This window comes from Pipistrellus kuhlii, unplaced genomic scaffold, assembly GCF_014108245.1.
Source record: "Pipistrellus kuhlii isolate mPipKuh1 unplaced genomic scaffold, mPipKuh1.p scaffold_m20_p_5, whole genome shotgun sequence".
NCBI classification, from domain to species: Eukaryota; Metazoa; Chordata; class Mammalia; order Chiroptera; family Vespertilionidae; genus Pipistrellus; species Pipistrellus kuhlii.
In genome coordinates this window covers 20,854,560-20,867,599 of record NW_023425551.1, presented here as the reverse complement: position 1 = coordinate 20,867,599, position 13,040 = coordinate 20,854,560, and the positions used below count along the sequence as shown (strand labels likewise).

Below are 13,040 nucleotides of genomic sequence, written 5' to 3'. Positions count from 1 at the left end.
ACTCCTAAATTTTGCTCTTATCTTAAAACTCTTTAAATGTCTCTCCCTTTCCTGACCCACAAGCACTTTCTTATAAATACCATTTAAGACTTCCTCATTCCCTTAGCAACCCAATGTATCATGAAATGTTTTATTTGCATTTTATACACCTAAGTGATTCACCCAGTTAGTACACTTTCAACCCAGCACCAGGCCAGTTCAAGACGTTTCATTTTCTGCAGAAAGATCAAAGAAAGACTTTATATGCAAATAACATACATGCAAATTCAGGTTTGTGAGCGTTAGACTAAAAGTCTCTCCTTGGACCCAAAATTCATATATTTTGATTATATCATCTGACATGTTTTTATTTTTCAAAAACACGTATGTCTTGAATTTAATTACAGTGACAACAGTATAGAACTCCATTTTCTCATGGGTCTTTGTATAAATAAAAATATCAATTACTTAATATTTTATGAATTCAAATTTCCAAAAACTACTTAAGAGTTTTATCAGAAAATAAGAAGAATGTATCAAAATAAAACAACTCAGTAGAAATATTATATACATTGACATAAGGTAATAGCACATTTTCACTTCAGTTTTTATGCAGAAATCTAAACTTGTATCACTTATCCTTATAGAGAAAAAACAAAATCACATTTTTTTTCATCTTTTCACCATAACATTTTTATTAAATACAAGGTAAATATTAGGAGAGGACGTCTGCTAAGGTATGAGGTGAATTCTTCACACAGTGAGTGGATCACAGAAACATGACATCAATCGTCTGTTAGTAGCAGAAGAGACACTTTAAATTGCTCCAAGATTAAATTTCCAAGTTTCATTATTCTATATAGATATGGTTACCCTTTGAAATTTAACAGGTTTTTTCATACAAAATGACTTATAGAAAAATATTTTAGAAAATCCGCCAAATTAATTTGGTTGTTGCTATTGTCCAACCCTTATCTTTCCAGAACGGGGGTTTTTGTTATTAGGACAGATTTCAATGGCCATTTTATCCCTCTCAGACTTTTACTCAGACCCTAGCTTCCTATATCTTCCTTAGTCTTACTTTTTTCTTATTAACACAAAGTTGAATTTCTCTTTTGAGCTTAAATCCTTTAAAAAAATATTTTTATTGATTTTAGAGAGGAAGGGAGAGGGACAAAGAGAGAAACATCAATGATGAGAGAGAATCATTGATCGGCTGCCTCCTGCACACACCCTACTGAGGATCAAGACCACAACCCAGGCACGTGCCCTTGACCGGACTCAAACCAGTGACCCTTCAGTCCTCAGGTTAACACTCAATCCACTGAGCCAAACCAGGTAGGGCTGAGCTTAAATCTTTGATTTAAAAGTATTCATTTAAAATAACTTAATTCATATAATATTTCACTCTATACAGACACTCATATAGCCATTTTGTTTTTTAGCTAAATATGCATCAATCCACTCCAGGAAACTATTCAAATATAAATTTTCATATATGCTTTTAACCAATAAAACTATAGTTTTAATTAAGTGGTTGTTTTTTTAAAATATATTTTTATTGATTTTAGAGAAGAAGGGAAAGTGAGAGAGAGAGAAACATCAATGATGAGAGAGAATCATTGACCATCTGACTCTGGCATATCCCCTACTGGGGATGGAGCCTGCAACCCAAGCATGTGCCCTTGATGGGAATCAAACCTGGGAACCTTCAGTCCGCAGGCTAACGCTCTAGCCACTGAGCCAAACCAATTATGGCAATTAAGTGGTTGTGTGTTTTTTAAATTGTTTCTTTGCTGTTACCTTCCCCCAAAAAACTCTATTCTTTAGAATCTAAAATCTCTGATTTTCAATATGTGAGTAGCCTGCTAAGGGTTCTTTGTTTTGTTTTACTTTTGTTTGTTTGTTTTAAGGCAGGAGGAAACCTCTTTTATGTTAATGCACTCAGAGTTTTTACCATTATACATATGTATTTAAATATGTACTCTGGGGGAAACAAGTCCATCATCCAGTGACTTGAAAGTAAGGTTCAGACAGGGGAAGCATTGATTTCTGTGAACAGACTTCTCCTGGTGAGGGCCCTTTTCCCCATTCAGTGTGGGATGCTGCAGGACAGCACTTCCTTGAGTGAGGACCCAGACCTATTATTTCTAGACTGTATCTCCAATCTGTGGGGATGTAGTGATCATGTCATGGGACTAATTGTATTTCCAGACAATCTATAGAAGACTTCTTGGTATCCTTAGAGAAGGAATATATGGCAGTTTATGGGGACATCTTAGAAAGGTAGATTTGGGGCTAAGAGTAACAGAAGAAGTTGCAGAAGTTTACTTGGGCACCCATGTCCCCAACAGCCAGGCTATCATTATTTTTTAATGATGGTTACATTTTCTTGCACTAAGTCTTTGAAGGTGTCATCTTTTGTACTTGATGGCACTATACAGAAACCTAAGAGGATTTTTCCTGTATTTTTCCTTCATGTCTAATGATTTTGCAGTCTGTCTTGGGTAACTGTGAAGAAGGCAATTAGAAATTTATCCTTCTCACAGATACCATGATTCCATCTGGCTGTAGTTCTAGGTTGATTCTAGGACAACCATGTTACACAAAGCCAAGGGGGCCTCACATTTATTTTGTTTGACTGGTGACCCCTGGAGTTAGGCAACAAAGCAGCTCTGCTAAGATCCAACTACAATTTGGGATACTAAGATTAATTGATTAACAAGATCAATTTGGTACAATTTCAGATGGATACAAAATGAAACCCATACAATGGTCAAAAGATGAATAGAAGTGAAGAGGTGCTTCTTTCCCAGTCCTTGAACTTAAATTTAGGAGCACACATGGTAAAATAATCTGGTCTAGGGACAAACAGTCACATAAGTGATATTCAGAGCAGAGAAGGCTCCTAAAGACTGGACAGACATATAGACAAGTTGAAATGAATGGTCTCTCTCCTAAACAAGGGAACCCAGGCGTCTGTGCACCACAGAAGAGAGGTAAGGAGGGAACTAAGAAGGATTTTTAAAATAAGGTATCAGAGGTCCAGGCATTTACTGAGTCCTGAACTGCTGATCATCTCTGCTATTCTCAGGGTCTGTGTTGTTACAGATCATATCAAAACCACATCAAATTACTGTGGAGAAAAAGACCACACACTTAGAATTTAAAAATAGATCCATACTCTTTGATAAGAACTGCATTGCAAGAAGGAAGGAGAAGAGTACTCATCAGATCGAAACTAGGTGACCACCACACCCCTGTTTTCTAACACATCAAAGATATTTTTTCCTTTAAACCTAAGTTCAACCTTAGGCCCCTTCTGAGAATTGCTTTGTGATCAGCAGGGAAGTTAGCCTCATGACAGTCAAGTAGGGGAAAGAAGAACTCCTTAGGGAGGAGAATCAGAACTTCTGACACTAATCAGAGAAGAGAAAGATGGATCTGGTAGTCATTGCTTAGCAAACCTCAGAAAGACTGGGGGGGAAATGACTTTGTCAAAACTTTGAAAGGAGGCCCAGTGTTTGTGTAGTAAAACACATGGATCTATCATTTTGGTACATTTATTTTTATTTAACTCTTGGCAAGTAGTGCTACCTTATTAGGAAGGGCTGATTTTTTTCATCAAAGTCATCTATTGAGAACAGGTCAGGATGGCTCTGGACAAGACCTCAAACTGCAAGGAAGGTGAGAAGATGATCTGTGAGGCTCCTTCCCTCACCAAGATTCCTCAGATCCCACAGTATTCACCAAACAAGGAGGAATGAGAAGAGGGGAAAGAGGGCAAAATATACCTACTAACAGCCTGTCCCAGTCTAAAGCCCTTGATGGCTTGATAACTTCAAAGTTGGGGCCACCAGCAATTGACATTTTAGTCAATCTATATCATTGCCTTCTGGTTGCCATTAATTTTGGTATCTTGTGAGCAGAGTTCTTTCAAATGAGACATATTTCCCAAGTTTCCTGTAGCGAACATGAGACAGAGGAAGTGGGACACCACAAAGTGGCTATACTCCTGTAGCTCAGGAGCTTCTGCCCTAAGGGTATGTTATGATTATTCAAATTCCATCAGGATTTTCCTGTCCATCTGTAGCAACAAGCAGACACTTACCCAAAGGACTGTCCTGGTATTCCACTGGAAAACCACTGATGACACCAGTTTTAGACAGGACCAGAGGGAGAAACATCTCCATGCTTCAGCCATGTGGCCTTCATGCCTACTTGCTGGCTCTCAGAGGTTGGAACAGTGAAGCCTGTTCCAGGGGAATGACTTGGTTACAGCCATTGGCAGCCATTAAAACTCAGCTCTGCCCTCACCAGTTTGACTCAGTGGATAGAGTGTTGGCCTGTGGATTCCAGGGTCCCAGGAGGTTCGATTCCAGTCAAGGGCATGTACCTTGGTTGTGGGCACATCCCCAATAGGGGGTGTGCAGGAGGCAGCTGATGGATATTTCTCTCTCATCAATGTGTCTAACTCTCTCCCTCTGCCTTCCTCTCTGTCAAAAATCAATAAAATATATTTAAAAAACAAAAACAAAAACTCAGCTCTATCTTCAGTGGACATATTCTAGATAAACAGTCCCATGGGCTTGGATCTCTACTACGTTCAGCAATGTGATAGGAAGAGGGGTTTCAAGATGAAGGGTCCAATATTACTACAATATGATGAACTTTCATCTGACCTTACTTGAACAAACTATAAACATGAACTAAATCTCTTATAAAATGCATATAACCAAATTTTATTAATTCAGATGAAATAGAGAATCAGGGTAAAGGTCATAACCTAAAATTTATCTGCATTATTTATAAGAAGAAATTCATGATCTTGTTATCATGCAAAAAGTATTTACTTAAAAAGTGGAGCACTTTTCAAGCACAAGTGTAGCATCCAATGTTTATATAAATTTCAAATCATTTTATGCCAGAAAGCTAGTCCATGTTGCCCTTTAGTAGACCACCTAGTAAAGCTAGACCACCTTTGTTTACCTAATTTTGATTTAAAAAAATAACACCAAGTTATTTTCATAGGATGTGAATCCTGTGATTGATACAGATTAAAGATGTGCTAGTTAGGAATCTAACAGTGTAACTTGCTGCCTGGTTTTGTATTTAAACTAACTAAAAATAATCTCTGCTCAGCCACAAGCCCACATTTTCCTCTATTCTAGACATATAGGGGTGATTGCTGAGTAGCAACCGAGTATACAAAGATTTCCTCTTCACCCCAAGCCAGATCTAACCCAGATCAAGTGTATGCATACCACAACCAGGAGATGATACAATAGATTCACAAACTCGAACTTGTTTCTAGACAGTCACAATTTCAAAATGTTATTGGTATAGAAAATATAAATTCTCATTTCACAGTCTCCACTCAAACCCATTATATTCGGAATTGCAACATAGATTATGTGTTCATTAGAGAGACTACATTGACTATGTTAGTGTCATAACAATCATGTGAAACAGTGTAGGAAATTGAAGCTAATGAAATTAAAATAAAGCCTAAATAAAAGATAGATCTGGAATTCATATGGAAGCTGCCTGATTTTTAGGCATATAATCTCAATTGTTATGTGATTTGTTTCCCTTAAACCCATAGCCAGAAAAGTAGAGAAGTCATAAATTCTTGCATTTGAAAGAGACCTTAAGTAAGTCATTTAATCTGACCCCCCTCCCCCCCACCACACACACACACACACACACACACACACACACACACACCCAACCCCACCATTTGGAAATTTCTTCTTTAGTCTCCCTAAAAGAGCAACCAGGGTCTATTGGATATTTCTTATTTGGAGAATAATTCATTTTAATACTGGACTGCTATAATGGTTAAACAGATCTTCCTGACTCCAAGATAGCATTGTAAAAATCTTTCTAATCTCTTCCTCCTTTAAAATTCACTAGCAAACAAAAAGAAAGAGAAACAGAAATAGAAACTCCTACATCAGTGAAACCAGAAGAACTGAATACCCCAAATCACAGTGAATGAGGACAAGAACACAAGATATAATGGAAATGATCCAACAGTAAAAGTGTGCTTGCAGAAATGGGCTTGGGTGACTACAGGAAAGGCAGCAAGAAATTGAGAAGCTAGCTAATTTGCCTGATAGATTCTGAAAAGACAACAAAATTTGTGGTTAGTACTCAGCAAGTGGAGATAATATCGAAAGTAGCAGTAAGGCTGGGGGACAATAGTAGAATAATTTGATGGTTAGGTTTGTTTGTTTGTTTGCTTGTTTGTTTTCAAATTAGAATGAACAGTTAGACCTAAAGGTCCCAAATCTCACTCACAAAGTCAAATAAATTATCTCTATCCTTTCATGGTACCGGAGGATTGTTGTCTGGTGAAGTTTAACCAGAAAGTTCTGGACTCAGAGATGTGAGGTCCAGTGGAGGAGAAGGGTGAAAAACAATGATCAAAGGAAAAGGAAGTTAAACATATAAATCTCCATATTAAGAACCCATTAAGAATCCAATACAATATATGGGGGGGGGGGGATATTGAATTTTATCATTGTGAAACTTCATAGTATCAGAGATAAAAAGATCCTAAAAAATTCCAGAGAAGAAAAAAGAAATAGATCATGCAAAGGACCAGAAATAAGAATGATCTTGCATTTTTAGGGGAGGGGGGAATGAAAATTAAAAGACAAGGGAATAATATCTTAACATGTTTGATAGAAATATAAAAAAGTTATCAAAAAATGTTTTTTTTACATTTTTTAAAAGTTTATATACAGCCAAACTATCAATCAAGTAAATATAAGGACAGCAAAAAGGCATTTGAGACATACAAAATCTCCCATAAATGCTCTTTCAGGAAGCCAAAAGACAGTATGTTTCACTAAATGAGGAAGCAAAGAAAGAGGAAGAATGGGAATCAGGAAATAGGAGAGAGGAAAAGGGAATTCTCAGGACGACAGCAGGGGAAGTGCTAGGAGCACAGCTGTGCAGCAGGCTGAGCGTTACCAAAACAGACTGGAGTAGGAAGTGAAGGTTCTGAGGGTATTTTATGTGGGTGTTATCGCCAGAAAATACTATAATGTATAAATTATCTAGTAGATTTGATTTTGAGAAAAATTGCATAGAAAGGTATTTAAAAAACAAAATATACCATCTAATAAAGAGGAAATATGATAATTGACCACCACACCCTCATAAGTTGGCAGCACCCATAGCCACAAGATGGTGGCACTGAGTACCCTCAGCCCCACCTCATCTAGCCAAAGTCCCCCAGTCCCCTTAGCCCCACCTCACTCAGTCCCCAAAACATTCAGCCTCATCGAGCCAGAGTCCCCCAGTCCCCTCAGCCCAGCAGGGAAAGGCAGTTGGGGGCTATCAGGCCAGCAAGGGAGGACAATTAGAAGCAATCAGACTGGTAGGGAGGGCAGTTGGGGATGATCATGCCAGCAGAGAGCAGTTAGGCATCAATCAGGCCAGCAGGGGAGTGGTTAGGGGGCTATCAGGCTGGCAGGTAGGCAAATGCTTAGGAGCCAGCAGTCCCAGATTGTGAGAGGGATGTCTGACTGCCGGTTTAGGCCCAATCCCGCAGTGATCAGGCCTAAATCAGCAGTCGGACATCCCCCAAGGTGACCCTCATCCACATTGAAGAGGGTACAGGCTGGGCTGAGAGACCACCCCCCCCCCCCACCGTCCACAAATTTCATGCATCAGGCCTCTAGTTCTTAATAATAAATGTTTTTTAAAAAGGTAATTATTAACTCCAGGAAAAAAACAAAGTTTCAAAAGAATGAAACTGCAGTAATGGTGTTCTACCTGATTTAGCAGTAAACTTTATTTCAATAATGAAAACATAATGTCAATAATTTAAATCTTCATCTATCATTATGGGAAGATAATAAGTAATGTCAAAATGGATGAGTTGACACACAGCAAGATAAGTGTTTTATTTCCAAATGAGAAAGTAAACAACAGAAGAAATATCTGCAAAAGTTTCTGTCATGTCTGGGGAGCATGTCAAAGAAAGGCCAAGATTATTGTTTCTTGTGATGAGCTTTTTAGCATCATTTGGTTTTTAAACTAACTTTTGTAATATTTACATAAAATAAAAGAATTATTCCTTATAGTAACTCAAAGGTTGATTTTATAATAACAATGAAGCTCTATTAATTTGTCTTCTAAATTTCTCTACTCCAGATCTTTGGGTCTTTAGCATGCCATAGATGGATTCTTGGGAGCCACAGTATATTGTTAGTATTAATTTCATTTATAGTTAAAAATGTCTAAGTCCATCCTGCATCATCTGGGTAGCTGTCATTTTGATATCAGTATGTATATCAGTCACTTTGGTGCCTCCACTACCATGAATTTATCTAATCAAGTTAGTGAGCACCAAGTAGCACTATTTTAATAATTGCAAGAAAATGAGAAAGAATAAGTGATGCATTAGTATCAAAGGAAGACCTAAAGAAGTTATGGCAAGTCATATAAATGAAGCTTATATAATAATTTGAATGGACTGAGTGTTGAAGAAATTGAATCATTTCACAAAACACACTGTAAAGAGGTCCATGAATTCAAAGGACCAACATTCAGTACCATATTCATGTTTGAAGTTGCAGTTGGGGTTCAGCAAAATATTATCTGTTACATAAAATCAATGTTGTAATTTGAATCATATTTATTGATTTTGCAGTATTTTTTAACAATATTTTTTAAAGTTTATCTCATACAATAACAATAAGCATCAGAAGTTTATACCTATTTTATAGGAGTGCATACTGGTACTAATAATAATATAAAAATTTGGATCAACTATGGTGAGTTCCTTTTTCCCCTTTAAATGAATTTCAACTAAGTTATTCTATTAAAATATTCTGTACATCATTTAAATGTGCGAACCATTCATTTATTGTTTGTATTTATGAGATCTGACTGCTTCAGTTTGCTAGAATTCAATATGGAATACCACCCACTTGTGGCCCTCACTGACTATTCAGTACTTACACGGAAGTACTTTTATCTCTCACCCATTTTAAAAATATATTTTATTGATTTTTTTACGGAGAGGAAGGGAGAGAGATACAGAGTAGAGAGTTAGAAATACCGATGAGAGAGAGTCATTGATCAGCTGCAACCAAGGTACATGCCCTTGAACGGAATCGAACCAAGACCTTTCAGTCCGCAGGCCGATGCTCTATCCACTGAGCCAAACCGGTTTCGGCATCTCACCCATTTTAATTCACCAACTTTATTATTAAATGATACAGTTTCATTGCCTTTCTCACTGGAATTTCTTCATCCCGATCTCTACTTGTTGGGTACACTCATATAGGAAGACAATAGGTAATGTCAAAAATTTACATTATATACCGTATTTTTCGGACCATAAGGCGCTCCGGACCATAAGATGCACCAGTTTTTAGAGAAGGGAAATGAAGAAAAAAAGATTCTGAAACAAATAGTGTCCTAAAATATTTTATGTGCATTAAAACCCAACATCACAGTCATAAACACATGTAATCAACCCTGTAAAGTAAACAGCAGCATTTAGAACCATTTTAGAGCCGGGCAAGCACACAGAGACCACACAGAGCCGGGCAAGTAAAAAAACTTTTTTTTTAAAGTATCAATATATGTGTAGGCTATATTTGGACCATAAGACGCAGGGACTTTTTTCCCCCACTTCTGGGGGGAAAAAAGTGTGTCTTATGGTCCGAAAAATACGGTATATGTAATGCATACCTCCCCTGAGCTTGAAGAAAGGGGTGGAAAATAGAAGGTTTAGGATATTTTACTTGCTTTGATAATAATTTACCACACATCTATCTAGTGTTTTAAGAACAACACAGATTTATTAGTTTACAGTTCTGGAGGTTAAAAATCCCAAGTGGGTTTCACAGCTTAAATCGGGTGTCAACAAAATTACATTCCTCTTAGGGGATGTAGAGAAAATTCATTTCCTTGTCTTTCCAAGCTTCCTGGACTTTAAACATTCCTTGGTTTGCACACACACCCTTCACTCTGATCTCTGTTTGAATCATCAAATCTTCTTTTCTGATTCTGTCCCTCCTACCCTGATCCTTCATTTACAAGGACTCCTATAGTTGCATTGGGCTCATCCATACAATCTATAATAATAAAAGCATAATATGCTAATTAGACTAGATGTCCTTCTGGACGACCTTCCAGATGAAGCTGCTGCAGGCGTGGGTGGAGCTCCTTGCATGAATTTCATGCATTGGGCCTCTAGTCCTATATACTAAAAGCATAATATGCAAACTGTCCCCTCCACTTGGAGTTTGATCACTCGCAATGATGTGTGCTGACCACCAGGGGGTGGTGTGGAACAAGGTTGGTGTCTGCTTGGAGTTTGACCACTCGCAATGATGTGTGCTGACCTCCAGGGGGTGGTATGGAATAAGGTTGGTGTCTGCGAAGTGACTCTAGAAGCCAGTGGCGGTGGAGGCACTGCCGGCCCCAGTGGGCCTCAATGAGAGCAGGACTGCACTGGAATGGTGGAGCAGGTGAGTGGGCAGTACCAGGCCAAGGCAAGTGCAAGTGGGGCCCAATCATCCTGCCAATTGCCCTGAAGATGGTGACCAGTGGTGGGGGCAGGGGGCAGGGCCACTGCCTGGCTCCCAGGCACTGAGGGAGTTGCGTAGGGGGCCTGATGACTCAGGTGAAGGGAGGTTCACAGAGGTCCGGCGGCCCAGGTGCTGCCCAGAGATCAGCCGGCGCCTGTCTTCCATGCCAGACTCCTGCGCTTCGATCACCAGCCAGGCCTAGGGACTGCACCCACGCACAAATGCCATGCATTCTAGTTATGGATAATTTTCCCCATCTCAAAATTCCTAATTCAATCATATCTATAAAGTCCCTTTCACTACATAAGGTAAGCAAAATATTCACAGGTTCTTGGAAGTAGGATTTGGGTGTTACTCAGGTGGCATTATTCTACCTGCTACAAAGGATGTCCCTAAATCCCACCTGTCCCAGGAGCAGAAACTCTGATGGAGGAATCCACTTTGGGAAAGTGTGAGAGCACATTCTCCAGAAACAAAAAGTAAAAGGGAATGGATGTAGGCTTAAGAGAAGCATTGTATGGTGAATGAGGAGGAGGGGTTCTTTTCCAAATGAATTAAGGAGCGGGTTGAGGGTGTGGAAAGGGTGGAACAGACCTGGCAAGGCTGTTGGGAAGGTGGGGAGGCCTCCGATAAGGAAGGAAAAGCACCTGCTTCACAGGGGCTAATCTGAGACGTGAAGCAGTTACCCAAGTAAGGCATGGGATCTGGGTCACACCGACTCCGAGCACGTGAAGATGACCCCAAACCCAAACCCACTGCCAAGATAGCTCTCTAAATTTTAATTTCATATTTTTCAAACACACCAAACAATGACATCAGAATTAAAGCAGTTGTACCACCTCCTTTTTGTTAGGCATTGTCTCTTTTCCCATGATTCCTGTAAGAAACCTGATCCCAATTAGGCTAGCATAAGAAGAGGAAAAAAAAAAAAAAGGAGATGATTCATAGACCACACTGGAAATAAACCAAGGAATAAGAAAAACGGATCTCTGCCCAGAAGAACAATGGTGAAAAAGTATGCTAGCAAAAGGGCTACATGCTGAGAGTTTCAATTGTCTGAAGGATAAAACATAGAATCGGATAAGATCTACCAGCTGTGTCTCTTTTCTAAGACATCTGCCCAACAGGCAGCTACCAAAGCTTAAGTGTTTTTATCTCTTACTATGTCATACAGTGTTCCTTTCCCCTGTCCCTTCCCCTTCCCCCTCCTGCTCTCCTGTTGCCCCGTTGCCGTGTGTGTGTGTGTGTGTGTGTGTGTGTGTGTGTGTGTGTGTGTGTGGATTCTCTCTCCCTTGCAAGAACCCAGCTGCCTGCCTGTCTCCTGCTGTCACTGCTGTTCTGACTAGCTTTTTGCTGCTCTTTTCCTCTCCTTTCCTCTTTCTGCTTAATTCCTGGCCTGTTGGTAAGTATGACAAACACTCCCCCCACCCAAGCAGTATGAGAAGAAATGGGGTGTGGTTTGTGGTGTTTGGAACTTGCAGATTGCCAGTGAACTGTTGAAGAACTTTCCATTGTTGTATTTATAATTAAAATGTGTTGCTCAGGAAAGGATGTGTGTGTAAGGATCTGCTGGGACTGCTAGTACAAGTGAAAAATTCTCTCCCAGGGGAGGAAAAGGGCAGGCAATGAAGTTTATAGAAGCTAAGATTTACCAATGTTTTGCTGTAAAATAAATTAATCTAGAAAGAGACCATTTAAAAGTAACAGTACTTTGACCTTGTTCTCCCCCTATAGATTTATCTTGAGGCTACTTTTAGGAGTTGAGTTGTTTTGTGGTTTACAATGACTAAGTTAATTCCGTTTTAAAGTAAATATGGTACATGAGTTTAAAAAGTACTCATGGGATTAAAATAAAAATATCATTCATTATGGCCTCTGGTGAATGAAGAATAAAACTAGTCCAGACAAAACACTTGTATGTGTACTAACCACACTAACACTCTTTGAGAGAGTCCATTTTAACTTCATTGCTTTGAATTTTGGTTTACTCTAGATTTTATTACATCCTTAAAAACCTGCATGTGGATTTAAGCCAGGAAATGTTTACTGTTTTCAATTTGTATTAAAAGTATTCTCTTCCCTTGGTTCCCAAGGATAAAGCACTAAATGCCACGGCCCCTTTTAGAAGAGCTTAAAATAGCTTCTGGCTGGACAGCAGGTGCTGCCCTTCTTTCTCCAAGTTCAGGGGTGGCACAGTTATATATAGATGCATGTGCCCAACAAGTAGGGGTTGGGATAAGGAAATGTTAGTGATGAAGGGAATGGAACTGTTTACTGTATCATTAGATAATAAAGTTGGTGGATTAGAATGGGTGAGTGAGGATTTCGGGGCTGGGTGAAGGTGAAATGATTAAGAAAGAAAAACAAACACCCTCATAGACACAAACAACAGTATGGCAATTACCAGAGAGAAAGGGATGGAGGAGGTAAAAGAGGATACATGGAGATGGAAGGATATGATGTGTTCACCATCACTTGGGATGGTGAGCACATCATATCATA

At 39.1% G+C, this 13,040-nt stretch overlaps 1 protein-coding gene across 1 annotated transcript in view; it reads left to right on the top strand.

Moving 5' to 3' along the window:
* Positions 1-11,787: 11,787 nt before the first annotated feature.
* Positions 11,788-13,040, top strand: part of TXLNB (taxilin beta) — a 44,227-nt gene continuing 42,974 nt past the window's right edge. Inside the window, exon 1 of the mRNA XM_036414955.2 lies at positions 11,788-11,940. The gene's annotated coding sequence lies outside the window, so the exon portion shown is untranslated. The remainder of the gene's footprint in view (positions 11,941-13,040) is intronic.